The 13290-nt window shown below is 33.2% G+C and overlaps 1 pseudogene; it reads right to left on the bottom strand.

Annotated features, from left to right (window-relative positions):
• Positions 1-102: 102 nt before the first annotated feature.
• LOC140857958 (uncharacterized) lies at positions 103-9360 on the bottom strand (annotated as a pseudogene).
• Positions 9361-13290: the final 3930 nt, after the last annotated feature.

The raw sequence follows: 13290 nt of genomic DNA, 5'->3' as shown, positions 1-13290 counted from the left end.
AAAAATATTTTGGACAAAATAAAATATTAGCTCTTAAAAAAATATTTTAGATCCTACATAAAAAAAAATCTAGATCTATTCAAAGATTACTGTCAGCTCAGACACTGACAGGTTTTGAATCACTGTCACTGGAATATGCATTTTAAAGATCGTGATATCTGGATTTATGTGAGAAGGAGTAGCCTGTGGGTGAAGAGATGGCTATAGGATTTTTGAGTTATACAAACAGCAAAGGGATGATTGAGAAGATAGAGTATATAATGGTCTAGTTATAATTTTAAAGTTTTATTAAGGATAAGTTAGGAAAGTAAAAATTAAGCGTGAACCTTTTCCTCCGTTACACCCCAAATCGGAGGGTACAGAAAATTGAGTAAGTGAGGGGTACGGAGGGATTGAGAGAACCCTTCTCTACCCTCCCTTACTTCTCAAAAAATTTTACCAAATAGGAGTTCATTATTTACCCTCCCCTTCCCTTATGAACCACTATGTACCCCCCATCCAAATAATATGTAAAACCTCATAGGACCACTCACATCGCTGCAACTCGCATATAATCCAATATGCTTGAGAAAAAACCCCAATCGGAATCTAAGATACCCCTCCGATCTCCCTTAGGTGGAAACTTAGGCGAAATGAGAAATTATTGCATGCACCAGTGCAAGTGAATCAGGGCAAATCCCGGAGCATAGGCATGGTGGATAGCGCACAAAGTCCGTTGATGATATACTAGTAAAGCTACTTATCATAAGCATAGCCTCTCTTTGTCGCATCTCTTCCCAGATCTTCAGCACAAACACCATATTTACCAAACCTCGAAAACCTCATCAGCAAAAGCTTAAAAGCTTTCATTGACAATTTACAACCTACTTTTTAACTCTTTTTATAAATCATCATAGCAGTATAAGGTGGTCCAAAACTACACAAAAGCTCGATTAAATCAGTAATGATGCCAGTATTAGATAGAATTCCTTGGTTCCACATCTTCCCAAACATTTCAAGAGCATCCACCACTCTTCTAACTTTTAGGAAAGCACTAATCAATCTATTGTATGTATGAATATCTGGCACACAATTCTTTTCAGACGTACCCTTGTAGTATTGAATACAGTTATCCAAATCTCCAACTAAAATAGAATTAGAAATCATTGCATTATAAGCCATGGTATTTGAAGCACAAACTTTCTCCTCCATCTTCTCAAAAATATGAACAGCATCATCAATCATTGTCATGCCTCTAACCCAAAATCATGAGTTAAAGGTCATGACAACCGCTGTAAATTCATAGAGAACTCTTTCCATAAGCATGCAAGGCACCTCGTCATGTTATCATAAAATAACAATGAAATGATTAGTCAATAGATTAACTCTAAATTTTAACAATCTAAATTACAACTTTAATATCTCAATAAATTTAAAAATATTCAAAATATTTTACACCAAATTCAATAAAATTTTCAAACTAAAATAAAGGCATCAAAGTTTTACTTTTAATCACTCTCCTGTACATATTTCCTATATCATCTTAGTTTGCAAGATCAATAAAAATAGTAAACTAGAAGGTAATAAGCTAGACAACCTAGTAAGTAATGATCACTTCAACTAGATTAAATCAGATAATAAAATAAATAATTATTTATAAAAAATAAGCATATAAAATTCATCAGTTCAAAATCAATTTCTATTATATAATATTATCAAAGTATTATTCATGTCATATTCAATCTTTTTTCAAAATTTGAATCTTAGGAATTCAATTTTTTTCAAAATTATCAAATTCTCATCGACCATGAACTATGAGCACATTATCCTTATAGTATAGGGGTGCAAATGAATTGTATCAGATCAGATCATGAATGACCCCGATCTAATCATGTTCTTTGATTGGATCTTCATATTAGACCCAGACCCAACCCACTAGAAGATTAGATCGAGCCGGATCGGATCCATAATCAAATATTTTGACCCAATAGGTCATTTGGGTTGGATCGGCTGTATGTATAATCTAGCCCTAATCCATGAAATATGGATCCGATTCGGATTCAAATTGAGTCTGAGTTGGATCGTAGGTCAAATTAATCAATAGGCATTAGCTATAACTATTCAATCGATTCTCATGATTAGAGTTGAAGTTGATCTTACAAGTTTATCATCTAATGACAGTCACGACATAATAATTTTTGAAGTGGTCATCAATATATGACAATTACATTCCAAGAAAGTACCAAGATGTACCTCATGTACATATGGAAGCCGATCGTGGGATACAACTGAAAGTGAAATATCTATTTCTTACTAATCTTCTAAATTTATTGAGTTGGAAAGATTGTGTCGGTTTGATGTGAAGGATTTCTTATGGAGGTGAAAAGAGAAAAAGAAAATTTTTGTTGGAGACTCTATCAGCTTGAACCAGTTGGATGCCACTCAATTGTGGGGATGAAAAGGGAAGAAGATAACATTGTGTAGGTGGGCAGTCCACTGTATTTTGTGCCTAGCCTATGCTAGTATATAATAGATTTGGTCATATAATGGATTTGGATCAAACCGGGTCATTGAGCATAAAATTCATGTAAACCTAAAAATTCAAGTGGGTCGGGTCGGACCGGATCAAAATTCAATAAATCCAAACTCATCCTAAAAAATAAAACAGATCCAATTTTAAAATCTGATCCGGATTTGCAGGTCTTTTTAAACAGTTTGGATCGGGTCGGGTCTCCATGGGTCAGATCGTGGATCAATCCAATCCATTTGCAGCCTTACTATAGTAGGATCATCACATCATATGTCATCTTGCGACAAGCTGTGAATCATCTAACAGTAAAGTCTTTTAAAACTGCTGGTTTTGCTGACAATTTATCGCTGGTTTCATGGGTGATATAGACTCTCAAGACAAATCAATTTTCAATATATTAGTCTCTATTAGTAGGGTCCTCCACATAATTCAGGTCATCTCAAGTCAACTTTGTTTTTATAATTTATGTTTCTTATTTTAGTTTGATAAGAATATTCATAATCATGTGGTATCGAAAGCAATGAAGTATAATGCACAACAAGATCTTTGAATCATGCTTTATCATAATATTTTAAAATAAGATATTTTTAATAACAAAATATCATTCATCAAATTCATGCATTATTTCATAAATCAATTAAGAAAATATTTTATAAATTATCGATACATCTGAAAAAAATAAACATTACTTCTCATACATATTCCAATAAATTCATATAATTCTAGAATTTTTTTAAAAAAATCTTTGATTCATAAATCATATCAAAGTATCCCATTATTAGACATCTACAATCCTATATATAATCAAATCCAACAATCAGAAAGGATATAAATAATTAAAAAAATTAGGATTAACGGATAGTTGCATCCAACAGTCTAGATTGGCCCAGTCATCTAATTTTTTATCCAATCAAGATCTAATTATGACATAAGTGGTTCAGAGTCTATTTATTGGATCAACTCGAATTTAAAATAATAGGATTGGGAATTCTTTATTGAGTTTATAAATTAAGTAGAGAGTTATAGTCAAAGAAGAGAAAAATTAATAAGATATAACAAAACTGATCAGACGATACATCCCAATATCTCGATCGATCCAATCAAGACGATCTAATCAAGTCATAATTAAACTAATATATAGATGATTCAAAATAAAATTATGGATGATTAACTCTAGCAGCATCCAATCTGATCAAGATTGATACTAACATGATGTTCGGCAATTATGAACCAAAATCTTTTCATTAGAATCATTCGACATCATTAATCTTCTCAAAATTCTATAAAATCTTAGGAGAGAGAAATAATTTAGAAAGAAAATCATATAAAGAGAAAGTAGAGAGGGTAGAAAGAATTAGAGAGAGAAATAGAGAAAAGAGGAAGGAGAGAGATTTTTTTTTTTTTTTTTTTCTCTTTTTTTTCTTCTCCCTTTGTTCTTAATGGAATAGGAGACTCACGTTCCTCCGTTCCTTCTCCAGATAGGAGACCTCCCATTGATCGTGGCTATGGCCAGCAATAGCTAGGGCCATGGCAACATAACAGATGGCAACCCACCAACGATCGATAGCGAGGATGGCTTGAAAAAAGGGAGGAGATGACAAAGTTCTATATTTGAAAATAGGGGATTCTTCTGGTCTCCCTTCTTTCCCAAAGTGGGGGATCTTAAGCGGTGATAGCCGTGACCCGAGATTCAAGCCACTGGCAATGCAGATTGGGAATCACTGATCGACGGTCAGCGATGATGATTGCCGTCGAAAAATCAAGGAAATCAGGCAGAAAAAATCAAGAAAACAAAAATCAAAACAGAGCATTGTTTTCTTAGCCTAAAATCGGTGATGGCCAGTCAAAATCCATGATCTACAATCATGGAGGATAGGGAGAAGATAATTCAAAGGAATCAAGAGGGCCTTACCTCATTTTTTTCAATGTGGATTAGCCGTGGTGATAGGAAAACAACCCATGAAGAAGCTCGATAAATCAGTAGTGAACTTCATCTAATCTATGCTCTTCTAGTAGGGAATTAAAGAGAGGAGGGGTCTTAAATAAAGCTGGGAGGGTGCTGGAATCCGGTTAAAATCGATTTTATATTAAGAAAAATATATTTATTTTTTTTTTTTTTTTTTTTTTTTTTTTATATTATAAATTTTTTTTTTTTATTATTATTAATTAATATATATATATATAAATGGAGACTCTCAATAGAGAAGCTCTCCATCTTAGAGATATGGTCTTTTTTTTTTTGATTGGGGTTCCATCGACGTCTGGCCCGAATAGAAGGTTTGGTTGGACAAGAGAGGATGCGAACGACGTAACGATTTTTTGGGCTTCGAAGAGAGTCATTGATTGATGGGTGGACGGCTGTGACGATGTGTTGATATGGTAATAAACATGTTATTGCGTACTCAAAAAAGAACAAAAAAAAGTGCATGACCGTTGCCATTAGTTTACCATGTGGAAGGGAGAAATGCACCGTAGTGTGTTGGAACTTGAAACGATGGGACCACCTACATAATGTGATATGAGGTTCACCAATCTCCGGTGCGATTGCCATATGCGCATTGGGACTATAATTATACATGCGAGCAAGTAAGTGGATGTTCCATGATATAATACTATTCCATCACTCGGAAAGTTATCCCTGTTAATTATTTTTGGCTCTCCCTATGGTTAATTTGTATTTCTAAAGAAATCAAACAAAAATCAACAAAGAAAAAAATAAGAATAATTTTTTTTTCCCATACAACAAAAACTCATAAAAAAACAAAAGAATCATTAATTATCAAAAAACCAATTCAAAGAAATACTTAATGATAAAAAATAAATTAAAATGAGGAGCAAATTAAGAAATCGATATAACATAACAAACAACCTCACTACACTTCATTTAACGTCAAATTCGACCAAAAGAAACTAAAAAAAAAAAATCTTTTTGCAATAATAGACATAGATCAACTAAACTAAAGAAAAATCATATAATATATTACAAAGAAATCTTGAGAGGATCCAACCAAAGGAAAAATCTGAACAAAAGAAGTTAAAAAACATAATAAGAAATCCTCAATATCCAGCACAATCAAGCACTTTTATCAAATAAAAATATAAAATTTTAGTGAATTGAGTCCTTATTGAGATAGGAAACAAATGAAAATTTATCTTCCTCTGATAAATTTAAGAATTTTCAAACTTTTAATATCCAAGTTAATTATTAATAGTGATTGTTCCTCAACGAAGGATTCCATGTGGATGAAAAAATTTTAAGCACACACTTATACAGCCTATTCCATGCCTTGCCTTTTTGCTGAAGATGGGAGTATCCTGATGAAATTATGGCAGATGACTTAGAAAAATAACCTTAGAAAAATAACCTTTTTATATCTCAAAATTGACATAGATTTAAATATATATATAAATAAATAGAATAAAATAGTTAAATAAAATAAAATATTTTTTGAATATTATATTTTTTAAATATTTTTAAAATTTATATTTTTATTTAGAACATTCGATATCATCCATAATATCTTTTATATTATATTAAAATTTTAATTTATAAAAATATTATTTAAAAAAAATAAATACATGCCATGCATCGCATGGGGTTCTAACTAGTGCCTCAATAAGGTGATTATATGTAACATTATTAGGGTTTAATCCTTCAGCCATCATCATTGTCCAATAATACTCTATTTTGTCAATTCTACCAAACTTGGCCCATCGATCGATAATTTCAATATATGACATGTTATCAGAGACTAATTTTCCTTTCATTCTATGGAAAAAAGAACTAGCAACCCTGACATGAGATTGAGACCTATATGAAGTGACTCCAAATCAAATTTAGCTCCAATATCTTCCAATCTACTGGAAATTGAAGTGCTTTAAACACTTGTTAAGCCCTTATAAAGCTATCCATTATAATCTCTAAAGTTTCTAAATTGGGTTCGATCACATTGTTCTTCATCTAAGCCAATATTTCTTTCATAAACTCAAAAAATTTTCTTCCCAGCCCTTCAGCATTACATTAAAGGTTTAAATACAAGATGACATATTTGGTTGCTCTACTACCAAATTAAACAACAAAATGATTGCCGCACCTCCTAAATTTTCCCTATTTAATACATCTGTGAAGATATCGGCCATGACATCAACACCGATTGATGATAGAGAGAATTCGATAGTGGATTTATCTTTGAGTTTCTAAAGGAAAACCCTTCTGAGCTTCTCCTCAATTGAGAGGAGGCGATCCCTGATGCATGTTGGAGTTGACTCTTGAGCTAGATTCATTGCAAAAGCACAAAGATTCAAGGTTCTAAGGTCAATCAAGAGGAGATCAAGAACTCTTCAAGGATGAATTGCTTGAACATCATGGGACATGATGGTCCAAAGGCACTCGAAGACTCCTCAAGGAGATTTATGGAGAGAAACCAAGGGGAGGAAGAGGTAAAGAAAGGATGCTTGGTTTTACAAAGAGGGCAGACATGCCCTAGAAATCTTAGGGTTTGAAACACTATTGGAGGAAGAGGAGAGAGATAGGTCAGGATTGCTTGATATCGGGATGGCAACAGGCACTACAAAAATTTGACTATTAGTGATAGCATTTTCGTCGTTGCTAATGTAAAGTATTAGCGACGGTATTACCAATGATAATTTTTTCATCGCTAATAATTTTTTTACTGATGGCTATTAGTGATGGCAAAATAGCCATCACTAATAATATTTTTTACCGATGATCAATAGCGACCAAAAAATAAACCATCACAAAAAAAAATATTTATTAAATTATTAGCGACGGTGGAAAGAGTATTAAAGATGGTAATTATCGTTGCTAATGATCATTAGTGATGACACAATTAATGACAGAATTAGCCATCACAAAAAAAATTATTTATTAAACTTATTAGTGATCGCAGAAAGAGTATTAGCGACAGTCCGTCTGTAAAAATCATTAGCGATGACTATATTAGCAATGAAATATTCTATCATAAATAATAATTTTTTTTATTATTAAACTTATTAGCAACAATAGCAAGATTATTAGTGATGGAATATGCCATCATTAATAAGAGACAGAATATAATTATTTTTTTTATTTTTCTCTAAATATAATATAATTTTGAAATCTAAGATTTATTTTTATCATTTATTATCTAAATAATTATTATTAGAGTATCATTATAAAAGATCATCTCGATCTGATAGTTCTAGCTACGTCGATCAATAAAATTTGATTTCAACGATCATGAATGATCACATGATGATATGATGATAGAGATCACTGATGGATTCAAAAATTTATAACGATGATCTTGATGATATTCTAGTATAGTATTAAAATTTTATTTCAATCAGATATCATTATTATGATCAATTTAGTATGAGATGATTTAGATCGTTAAATAAAAATGAATGATCAAAAGGCCAAATGGCTATCGATTATAAGATGATTTTTTAGATAAATGATCTTTACTATCACTTTAATTGTTTATATGGTGATGATTATAAAATTCAAACTGTACGTATATGAACAATCCAAAACTATATATCTCTTGATACTCATTCTTAAAGTCCTTAAATAATTATAGTTGTGCTTTTGTAAAATTTACTTAGTGTAGATGGTTCATAGTTTGAATTTTACGATCATCACCATATAAATGATTAAGTAATAAAAAAAATTATTTAACTAAAAATTTATCTTAATCAGATACTGTTTGGCCTTTTGATCATTCATTTTTTATTTAATAGTTAAAATTATTTCGTGCTAAATTGATTATGATAATGATATCCAATTGAAGTAAAATTTTGATAGTATGCTATAAATATCATCAAGATCATTGCTGTAAATTTTTAGATCTATCAATAATCTCTATCTATTAGATTATCATGCGATCGTTCATGGCCATCAAAATCAAGTTTTATTGATCGACTAGCAAGGGCTATCGGATCGAGACAGTCTTTTGTGATGATACTCTAACAATAATTATTTAGATAATAAATGATGAAGATGAACTTTAAATTTTAAAATTATATTATATTCAAAAAAAATAATTTTTTTTTGATAAAAGTATTAGCGATGGCTGTAAGTTTTTAACGATAGATTTTATTATTGCTAATATTTTTACTGATGGCATTAGAGGCGGTATGTTAGCCGTCGCTAATAATTTTAAAAAAAATTATTGAAAAAATTATGAAAAAATATTTTTTTCTGCTAAAAGTATTAGCGATAGCTATAAGTTTTTAGTGATGAATTTTGCCGTCGCTAATACTTTTATCGACAGTATTAGAGACGGTATGTTTGCCATTGCTAATAATTTTAAAAAAATTATTTAAAAAAATAATATTTTTTCGATAAAAATATTAGCGATGGCTATCCTTTTTTAGTAGTAGATTTTATCATCGCTAATACTTTTACTAACAGTATTAGCGACGGTCGCATTGCCATCGCTAATACTCCACATATAACAACGTGCGAGGGGGGGAGGATTTTTCTCGCGTGCTCAAACCCTCCTCATCCTCCCTCTCCCCTTCCCTCCTCTCATCAGTGCTTGAACCCCCCTCAACCCCCTTGCCTCCCCAACCCCTTTTCCCTCATCCTCTCCTCTTGCCAGCATCCAAACCCTCATCCTCTCGCCAGTGCCTCATTCTCTCACCGGCGCCCAAACGCCCCATCCCTCCTCGCCCATCCCTCCGCATCCCATGGCCCTGAGACTACATCCCTCCATGCCCGCGATCACCCCAACCCCATCGGTCTCGATGTCGCGACTCGACCCCACTGCCCGCCCTGTAGCCCCCAGCCCCATCGGCTTGACCCCACGGCCCCGACCCACGTCGCCTTCCTGCGACCTCATCCCCATGCCTCAGCCTCGCCAGTCTGACCCCGCGGCACCTGCCCCACCCCCCAGCCCGCCACCCCGATCCTGTGGCCCCTGTCCCATTGGCTCGATCCCGTGGCCCCGTCCTTGAGCCCTCATCTCCACGATCGCATCCTCGAGCTGGCATCCCATCCCTAAGTCGCTTCTATTGTGAATATTAGCGACGGCTAATGCTGTCACTAAAAATTAATTTTTTATTTAAATTATATTAAATAAGTATAATTAGATATTAAAAAATTAATTAATTAAATATTAATTTAATTAATTAATTATGTAATTAATTAATTAGAAGCACGGGATTTGGGTCTCGGCATGCAGAGTGCTCGGATCGAGGAAAGGTGTCAGACAGCATTGCAAACATGAGGCCAGGGCGTGCCCTACGCGCTTGGGTTCGGGTTCTAGCTGGCATCCAAGATATACAGCCCTGCACGCTTAGGCCGAGGGAAGGTGCCCGTCAGCATTATGAACATGGAGCCGAAGCATATCCCAAAGAGGCTATGATGACTTGAGGGCTCGGATAGGCGGTTAGGGGCTCGAGGAGGCTATGATGATTGCCTGTATGAGATGCACCTAAAAAGTCTAGAGAGAGATCGATGGAGGTGATGCATTTTTATTCTTATCGTTGTAGTTGCAGGACAAACTTAGATGGTCTGTTACATCACAAACAACCACTTGTAGCCATCTCATGGTTAAAGGTGTAGAAAAACTTGCAATGCCTTGTTCATTGACAGATCTGAGCCTTCTTCTTTTTCTCTTTCCCTTATTTACTTTGTTGGCCTCTAATTTAAGTATTATTTTTAAGTTTTTATTTTATTTTTTTAAAAAAATTTACTCCTAGTTTTCGATCTGTTGGTCTCGTGAATGAAAATAAAATATAGATAAATTGATATAAAATTATTTTAAAAACTAGATAAATTATGTCAACCATAATTCATAATCAGACCATTATAATGTTATTTCTTACTCTAAGCATACAAAATATCACATTACTTTTATAAATGTGGTGCAAAGTTAAGGTATCATGATATACAGTTAAATAAATATGATATATAATTATTTTATTCTGATGCACAGTTAATCTAATATGATGTTAGAAAATATATCCCAAAAGTCAATTGTCAATCTGTTGATGGTTGAGCAATCTTGTATTATAATTGATTTGTTAATAAATAAAATATATTTTTGATATTTTCATCATAAATTTTTATCTTCTAATGAACTCCGTTGTTATGATGAAGTCCTTAAGACTATTTAGATTTGATAAAGAGAGGATTTATCGATTAGTCCTTAAAACTGTTTATGACCAAATGATAGGCTGTTAATAAGGATGACATCTTCTATCGAGCATAATCACTATAGGTCATATAGGTTGGTTGTCCTCTTAAACAAGGAGTGTGGAGACACTAGTATGGCATACAGATAAAATATAAGGGTACATCATCATTGAACGTAACCAACTTCAGAGTATTTTGCAGTCGAGAATGTCTCTGATGGGATATAGGTATAAGTGTCCCTTAGACCTGAGATCGCCTCAGTGACTTGCAAGCAACTCACTGTGTTTGGCACTGGACTAACTAAATTTCTAATTCAGTGATGGAAGGCTTCTGGGCACAGTCAAGTACTTGCGAAGTCAGAGTGTGATCGAGATGGGATTGACCACTCCAAGAGTTGGAGAAGAATGAGTCGCTGTATTTCAATTTAACAAAATCTTGGTCAGGATAATCCATCAGATGGATTTGATATTTTGAAATACAATATGGATAATCTGATCAAAGTTGACAGTTGAACTCTGAGGTGTCCTATGAGCATTTTGGTCAAGGAAATAAATTATATGGAAACTATATCCACATGGATTCTAAGGATGTTGTTCTACACATTCGACCTATCCGACCGTCGGTACCATTGCTAGATGGTCACTTTGATTGGTATAAAAATTTATTTCTGTACTATCGGTTTAGATTTGGACCTATAAGATCACACACATTAGAGTTCACGATCTGATCAGATGATTGATCAACGATTAAGAATCATTCTAGGGTTAAACGATCAATACGATTGATATTTAACCTAGTGCAAGTGTTGCAGGAGGATCGATTAGCAATTTGATTGCTAGTTGGCTTAATTTGATTAAGTCAATGGCTAATATTAAGTCTAATTGAATATGATTTAATTAGATTTGATTTAGATTTGATTGAATTAAGTCCAATTGATTTATTGGATAAGCCAAGTGCAAAAAAAAACTAGTCCTAGTTCAAATAGGACTTGGGTCAACCTAATTTCTAATTGATTAAAAAATTAAATCAGATTTAAATCTAATTTAATCTAATTAAATTAGACTCTTAATTGGGCTAAGACTTATTTTGATTATGTTGATTTAGTTTTGGTTTGATTTGGTTTGAAAAATCAAATTTGAATAAGTCATAGATTGAATCCTAGTAAGACTAGGATTTCACCTTGCATCACCTTAGCCCCCCATGCCCACTCTCTCTTATCCCACACCCACTCTCTCTTATTTTGTGTGACAAAACCCTCTCTCCCAGGTCTTCACGCATGCCCAAAAATTTTTTTCTTTTTCTCTTACATAGAATGTAGTTGTGGACCAAGTCAAAGTAGGAATTAGTTTGGATTTCAAATTCTATGAGATAGAGTTTTAGGAAACCAAAACTCTTTCCTTATGGCACTGATTTTATCCAAATTTTTTTTGATATTTTCATGACTTTTATGGCACATAATATGCATCCTTTTCTGGTGATCCATGATAGAAAAAGAAAGAGGGGACGTCCAAGAGTTGGGCGCCCCTTGTTTTGCCTTGTTTGGATAATCCTTGACTAGGTATTTGACCTAGACAAGGACTCTTCATATCTCTCTATTTAAAATAAATTTTTTCATAAAATTTTTGTGAAACATAGAGCATTGAGAGATCTTTGGGGCATCTAAAACACAAAAAAAAAATTCTTAAGGCATGGAGATCTAATAGACACAAAACTAGGTGTCTGGGTTAGAGCACAGAGAAGAAGAAGAGGGTCATCTTCTAGAGTTGCTGGGTTCATCTCTTCCCTTCCTCCATCTGTAAGTTTTCTAAGAGTGCCTCATATAAAACTTCTTCTCCTACTTCTCATCTTTGGAAGAGTCCAAATCAAGAAGAAGGAGGCATCTGATCGACCATCGAAGAAGGATCAGCGCAGTACTAGCATACTGTGCTGATTTTCTGGATCAAGACTTCTGATCGTGATTCGTGAGCTCATGTGGATGACTCCTAGAGGCCGAATGTATGTGCAGCTTACAACATCATCCTTAAGCCCAGATCAATAAAGTTAGAATGTCTAACTTACAAGGTAATAGATCTGATCTATTATACATACATTAGATGTTGTATAGAAACATGTTGATATGATCAACATGTAGTTCTTGCTCTTTATATTTTAATTTTTAATTTAATATCATGAAATAATCATGTAATAGGATCTTAGATCTAGAGATTCTCTGATTTTATAAGATAAATTTTAATTTATTTTAATCTTTCGCTGTCTGATCTTGAAAAAGTTTCAAGATCTAACCTTGAAACCCTAGATCTGGTTCCATCAATTGATATCAGAGCCTAGGTTATTTATTACATGATTATTTATACATGCTTAGATTATTTTTAGATTAGATCTAATTTATATTAAATCTAAAATTAAAATTTTTAGATCAATCACGAACTGTAGGTTGTCCTGCTGTAAGGTTTACCCCTTATAGTGCAAAAGTTGTCCTAGTTCGTGTAGATCTATCTTTAATTATAAATTTATTCGATGTGATCTAGATTAAATTTATGATTTATTAAATTTAAAAAATATTTAAATCTAAAATAAAATCTCTTTGTTAATAATTTTCGAGCAAAGAACCATCATATATTTGTCTGAAAAATTTATG

The sequence above is a fragment of the Elaeis guineensis genome, chromosome 5 (genome assembly GCF_000442705.2).
Source record: "Elaeis guineensis isolate ETL-2024a chromosome 5, EG11, whole genome shotgun sequence".
Classification (NCBI taxonomy): Eukaryota; Viridiplantae; Streptophyta; class Magnoliopsida; order Arecales; family Arecaceae; genus Elaeis; species Elaeis guineensis.
The sequence above is the reverse complement of the archived record's forward strand: the minus strand, read 5'-3'. Positions and strand labels throughout refer to the sequence as shown.